At 40.3% G+C, this 6,162-nt stretch overlaps 1 long non-coding RNA gene across 1 annotated transcript in view; it reads right to left on the bottom strand.

Annotated features, from left to right (window-relative positions):
- Nucleotides 1-3,175, bottom strand: part of LOC116081825 — a 26,802-nt gene extending 23,627 nt beyond the window's left edge. The window contains exon 1 of the long non-coding RNA XR_004115022.1: nt 2,228-3,175. This is a non-coding gene — a long non-coding RNA (uncharacterized LOC116081825). The remainder of the gene's footprint in view (nt 1-2,227) is intronic.
- Between the last annotated feature and the right edge of the window lie 2,987 nt (nt 3,176-6,162).

Raw genomic sequence — 6,162 nt, 5'->3', positions numbered from 1 at the left:
AGAGAGAGACAGAGACAGAGACAGAGACAGAGACAGAGACAGAGAGACAGAGACAGAGACAGAGAGAAGAAATCAAATTATTGTACGGAACTTGATCTTATATTTATGAAACAGACCCAAAAGCTTCTAACAGGAAAGTTTCTGCTCCCATGAGCGCTATGAGCTAAATGTCAGGATACCAAATTAACACTTAAACAAAACAACAACAAAAAAACAGTAGTTTTTCTTTTTCTGAATACCAATAACAAATTTGCTGAGGAAAATAAATCTAAAACACATACCTGGTAGTAAACCTAAATAAGGAAGGATATACATACATAATACACACACACACACACACACACACACACACACACACACACACATATATAGTTATATATATATAAGAGACTGAAGAAGTCACTAGAAGATAGAACTATGTGTCATGCTTTTGGGTCAGCAGAATCAATACTGTGAAATAGCTATGTCTTTAAACCTGATCTCCAGGGGCTGGAGAAAAGGCTCAAGAGTTGAAAGTCCTTGCTGCCCTCCCAGTGGTTCTGAGCAGAGCTACAGTAACTGTAAACATGGCACTAGCACAGAAATGGATATCATGACTCACGGGAAAAAAATAGAGGACCAGAAATAAATCCACATACAAAGAGCCAATTAATCGTTAGCCAAGGTGTCAAAAATGCCCAAAGGAGAAAAGGCAGCCCCATCATCAGCAACTGTTGCTGGGGAAACGGGATTTACACACAATGAGATTAGATCCATATCCCTCACCCTGAGAATGAATCAACTCAAAATGAATCGAAGACCTTCGTGAAACTGTTAGAGGAGAAGCTTCATGATATATGTAGAGATGAGAACTTTCTGAAGACACTAATAGCTCATAAAATAGTGCCATGAAATAAAAATTGCATAAAAGTTAAAAGCCAAACAGTGAAAGGTTAGTAGAGTGAAGAGAAAGACCTCGACAAATTAATATTCAGACTATATAAGAAAGTTAATAAAACCGTATGAAACCAGATGACATCACCAGAAAAATCATCTAATGAAATAAAGAGACATCAAAAGGCAACTTAAGCGACTAGAAGCACAAAAAAGTATTTAACCTTCCTAGCCATCAGGAAAATGAAAATTACAACAGTGAGATTCCAACTCATGGGCCAGAATGGCTGCTATCACAGAGAAATCCAACCCAGCGAGGGTTGATGAGGATGTGGGGAACAGAAGTCTCACACTCTGATGGTCAGAATGTAAATTGGCCCAGCCACCAGCACTCAGCAGGGAGGTTTGTAAAACCTGAAAATGGAATTTCTATGTGACATACCTCGTCTGGTTTCGATTTTATAACATTAAACATTTCAAACTTCTTTAAAAGGGGGATAGATTAGATTGATGATAGTTTTATTCCTAGTTTCTTCTTTAGACTACTTTTCAAGGATACCTATTATAATAAAGTTAAAAATAGGGCCATTGTGAATTGCACTGCGAATACAATGCCAACTGTGTCAGCTACACTTGGTTAACATCAGATTTTCAAGCCCAAACCTGAAGGGACTATGTGCTGAAATGGGTGTGTTTTCACACGCCAGTGATGGCTGCCATTTTCCTTTTTTTAGGGAGAAGAATCCTATATCTTTTTTTTTTTTTGAAGACAGTTACCATGCTTTTAATGTTCTTTAATTATTTTTTTCACATGCACAGCTGAATTTAACTTTCAAATTGGCATTTCCTATATATAGCTGTATCACCCTAACCACTATTATAAAGAAAGTCCCACAATTTCAAAGATAATTTTAGCATCTGATAAAATTGTTTATAAGCCTAACACAATATAATTTGTATTTATTCCCATGCTGGTCTAAAACTGGTGTTTTAGAAGTTAATAATAATTTTAATAGAGAGAAAAGGGACCCAACTACTCTTTTCTCCATTTTTGTATTTATTTATCCATTAAGGTTTTTATAAAAGCTGCAAGCTGACCTTGAACTTGCAGCAATCCTCCTGTATCAGACTCTTGAGTTCTTGGAGTAAACACATATGCCACCATGCTCATCTCTCCTTTTTATTTTTCATTTTGAATATTAAAAAAAAATCAAATTGTATTTCAAATGCTTAAGATTGAAGAAGTCACAATTGTTTTCCAAAACAGCGACTGGATATCTGGGTTCATATGCACTGTATTTCCATTAACTGACAAATAACTATTTACTAGAAACTAAAAATGTGTGTTACTTACGTGGCGTGGCAGCTACCTTCCAAAATATAATTCATATTTTTCCCTGTCAGATGATATATGTTTCTTTTTTTTTTCTTTTTTTCAAGACAGGGTTTCTCGGTGTAGCACTGGCTGTCCTGGTACTCACTCTGTAGACCAGACTGTCCTGGTACTCACTCTGTAGACCAGGCTGGTATATTTTTCAAAGTGACATAAACATCATCTTCTCAACGTCTTCAGATACCCGATACTTTATGATTTTTCTCTTAGCCTGCTTTCTGCTCCATGGCCTTTTCTTTGTAGCTGAAATCTGCCCTTACACTCTAATTGTGGGTCAACCATGTGGCTGACTTTGGACAGTGGAGGTGAGAGGGCTGTCACACAGTCAGACCTTGGGTGAGAGCATATGCAAGCTTTTCCCATCAACACTGCCATTAAAAAAAAAAAAAGCAATGGCAAGCATCTGAAAGATGAATGAGGTGCCACTGCCAAGATCCTTCTACATCAAAAGGATAGTTAGACATGACTGCAAGCACAGCTGTGATCAGCAGCACCACAAAGATGGCCACCAAGATACCAAGAACATGGAGCCTTCATGGTTACAGCAGCAAACAACTGTAGCAACTTTGTAACTGATGCTTCAGCAGGGGAGCAGAACTGCTTTAGAGTGAGCTGAAGACCCTAGGAACATCCAGGAGATGAAGCAATAATGAGGATGGGAAGGAACTCAGTACAACCTGTACCACTCCACTGATCACTAGGGTGGAGCCGGATGACCTGGCTGGCTATGTGGATCATGAATGTCCCCTTCTTTCCTTGGTGCTTCATATACACCTTAGGCAAAACTGCTATGCTCTGGAGTAGAGGACATCTCTCCTGGAAAAAAGGGCATTCTTGGGCCAAGAGTAACTGAGCAGCAGTTCTCCTCTTCTGGTACTTCCACACAGGCTCTGATGGAGCCATGATGGTAAGAATGTTACCAGTGAACACATAAAAGAACCTGAACTTAACAGGTGCTCACTGAGGTGTTCCATTATCCCTCGAAAACTCTAAAAGAATACATGAGCATTCTAAAAATGCCATGTCTTATAGGCAAATGTAGAAGGTGAGGCATACAAAGCATGCTTGGTATTTAAAGCAAGGGAAAAACTTGGTAGGACAGATGACTTGGGAATCTTGTGTTTTGTTGTTGTTTTCATTGGCAGGGTTGGGTTTATAAAGATTTGCTTTCATTCTTTTTTAGGCATGTGTGTGTGTGTGTGTGTGTGTGTGTGTGAAAGAGAGAGAGAGAGAGAGAGAGAGAGAGAGAGAGAGAGAGAGAGAGAGAGAGAGAGAGAGAGAGACAGAGAGAATGCCACATGTGTGCAGGTGCTTATCCAGCAGCATCAACGAAAATATCAAGAAGTAAGAGCTGCTTCTTTTGCTCACAACTAGGAAGGCATGAAAGGGTAGATAGTATCTTGTCTATTTCATCTCCTATACCTAATCCTATGGTGTCACACAAATAAATACAGCACAGTCTGCTGAATTAGGTTGGACGATTATCAAACAACTAGTCTGGATGTACTTTGAGTTCTTCATTAGCTTTCCCAAAAGTCCAGGACTTTCCCAAATGCCACAACCAAATGTCTGAAATTAACACAGAAGTCCCTGTTTATCTGCATATGGTCCACTTAAAATATGACTTAATTTAATTTTTAGGGGAGTATAAATTTAGTTTCACTGGCCCAGATTTCCTACCACAATAGCACAAAGAGTACTTGAGAGACGTAAGCCGAAAGACAAAACCTGAGCAGAGTGAAGGACGGTGAGAGGATGCCGGTGACTTTAACAGCAAAAGGTCAAGAAAGCAACAGCAACAATAAGCAATGCCAGCCACTAGCCGGAGGAGAGAACAGAACCTTGGCCTACCCTCTGGGACCTTAGAAAGGTTATTTAATGTCTCTGAGCTTCATTTCCCCCGATGGCTTTGGTGATCCACAAAAACAGTGAATAAATGTTCACTCACTGTGTCATTGAAAGCAGGAGGCATAACCTGAGATAGGCCTTTGGATACTGCTATGGATGTCATACAATATGGCATGGTTATCCTCTTTATTATTGCCATAGTAGCTGAAAGAAAACTATTCTATATGTGGGATGAATGGAGCCATGCGGCCTAGGGGACAGGGTGATCACTCCAGCCAGAAGACCTACTGAAAGCTGACGCTGCTGAGGAAGATCCACATTCTCTAGGGATCTGTCCACTGGTAAGTTACTCCTGTTACTCCTGCCCCAGTAGATGGCCACACACCAGCTGAGTATCAATAACAAAAGTCTTAAAAGGACATGATGCTTGGAGGCAGGAGAGATGGGCAACCATGCAGGACATTGGAAGGAGGGAATGGTAGATGGATACGATCACTCTATATGTGTACAGTAATTTCAAAGAATGAAAAAATATTAATTAAAATATTCCAATTCTCCCTACGGCTTCAGACTTACCTCATTTTAGTACAACTCCAACCCATTCGAAACAAATCTCTACAGTGCCCTGGCCTTGCTGCAAACAGACCAACTAAAAAACTCCCTCATGTCAACACGTGAGTTAGAGGTATGGTCTAGCGAAGTTAAAGACCATTCTAAGTAACCTGAAGTTATCTTAATTTTCAGCTTAGGTACAATTTTCTTATTTAACTTGTTTTGATACTCTGAAGAGATTCTTTTAAAAACAATAACAACAACAGAAAACCCTAGTCTCCTTGGAAAGTTAGCAAATCAACCACAAAGGATTGGAGATAAACCCTTGCCTGGGGGGAAAAAAGTACTGATTCCTAAGAGAACAGTCTTTCTGACTGGCGCATGTGAAATAGAAAAGACATACTGTGCAAGTGACACTAAGGCAGTGGACTGGCTGGTTTTGTGTCTGAACTTGACACAGGCTGGAGTTATCACAGAGAAAGGAGCTTCTGTTGGGGAAGTTGCCTCCATGACATCTGGCTGTGGGGCATTTTCTCAGTTGGTGATCAAAGCAGGGAGAGCTCCTTGTGGGTGGTGCCATCCCTGGGCTGGTAGTCTTGGGTTCTATAAGAGAGCAAGCTAGGCAAGCGAGGGGAAGCAAGCCAGTAAGGAACATCCCTCCATGGCCTCTGCATCAGCTTCTGCTTCCTGACCTGCTTGAGTTCCAGTCCTGACTTCCTTTGGTGATCAACAGCAACATGGAAGTGTAAGCTGAATAAACCCTTTCCTCTCTGACTTGTTTCTTGGTCATGATGTTTGTGCAGGAATAGAAACTCTGACTAAGACAGGCAGCATGATCACCTATGAAATGTGTGCAAGGAGAAAACCACTGCCCTGGACTCATGTGTTTACATCCATCCAGGGCAGCACAGGCAAGATCTAGAGTATCTCTCACTTATACAGAGTGAATAGTGTCCACAGTCTTACAAGTTTACACTAAAGATTTAGTTAAACAGGGCTACTAATTGAGAATAATAAACCCCAATCCTCATTTTTATTCATATTTCCTGATTTTTGATGGGAGCACATTGTGATTCAAAGGCCAAACTTCATTCCTTCCTTGAAGTTGAGGTCATTTGGTAAACTTCTGGACATCCAACTGTATAATAAATAAGCCTACATTCTTGTAGAATGCAGGTCTTTGTGGCTTGTGGCATTTCCTCCCTACCTATATATATTCTCCAATACCAGATCTCAGACGCTGGTGCTGTTGCATGAAAAATATCTTCTGCGTGCTCTTTGCGTCAGCATCCACCCCCTCCACATCACTGGCGACAGTGGAAGCTTACATAATCGTGAAGTTGTTGCTTAGCAACTGAATTATCAAATATCTGCATCCCACCTCCTCTGTCTTAAAGCTCCCAACAGCTAGTGTTGTATTTTTAGCTCACAGTCTTTAACCAGAGAAAAGATGGAGTCCAGGTTGCTGATTCACATATATATATATATGTATATAT

The sequence above is a fragment of the Mastomys coucha genome, unplaced genomic scaffold (assembly GCF_008632895.1).
Source record: "Mastomys coucha isolate ucsf_1 unplaced genomic scaffold, UCSF_Mcou_1 pScaffold11, whole genome shotgun sequence".
In the NCBI taxonomy this organism is placed as follows: Eukaryota; Metazoa; Chordata; class Mammalia; order Rodentia; family Muridae; genus Mastomys; species Mastomys coucha.
The sequence above is the reverse complement of the archived record's forward strand: the minus strand, read 5'-3'. Positions and strand labels throughout refer to the sequence as shown.